We start from the raw sequence: 447 nt of genomic DNA, 5'->3' as shown, positions 1-447 counted from the left end.
CCCGCAGCCAAGGTACATGCCCCTGACCGGAATCGAACCTGGGACCTTTGAATCCACAGGCCGACGCTCTATCCACTGAGCCAAACCGGTCACGGCTGAATGTGTGTTTTTTTTCGTTAACATGTGAATGAGGAATCAAGCCAGTCAGACCTTCCAATTCGCTCAGTTGAATTTTGTGTTTAACTGTTTGAAAAGCACCACAAAACAAATAGCTGATAAAGATGCTGTGACTCAGAGAAGGAAGATGGTGGTTAGGATTCAGGGGAGAGACTGGAAATGCAGGCATTTGCTGCAGAGCTAGGCCTGGGGGACAGGGAGTGGACTTGAGAGCCTGCTCCACAAGCATCAAAACTCAAGAGAGCCCTGACCGGTTTGGCTCAGTGGATAGAGCGTCGCCTGCAGATTGAAGGGTCCCAGGTTCGATTCCGGTCAAGGGCATGTACCTTG

At 50.8% G+C, this 447-nt stretch overlaps 1 protein-coding gene and 1 long non-coding RNA gene across 2 annotated transcripts in view; both read right to left on the bottom strand.

The window, feature by feature from the left end:
- LOC102260233 (zinc finger protein 14-like) overlaps positions 1–447 on the bottom strand; it is a 36,147-nt gene that overhangs the window by 15,778 nt on the left and 19,922 nt on the right. The window lies entirely within an intron of this gene.
- The window catches only part of LOC106725143, a 9,186-nt gene that overhangs the window by 6,004 nt on the left and 2,735 nt on the right, over positions 1–447 (bottom strand). The gene's annotated exons all lie outside the window — the stretch shown is intronic.

The sequence above is a fragment of the Myotis brandtii genome, unplaced genomic scaffold (genome assembly GCF_000412655.1).
Source record: "Myotis brandtii unplaced genomic scaffold, ASM41265v1 scaffold1012, whole genome shotgun sequence".
NCBI classification, from domain to species: Eukaryota; Metazoa; Chordata; class Mammalia; order Chiroptera; family Vespertilionidae; genus Myotis; species Myotis brandtii.
Note: the sequence above shows the minus strand (reverse complement) of the source record. Positions and strands in the feature narration are given on the sequence as shown.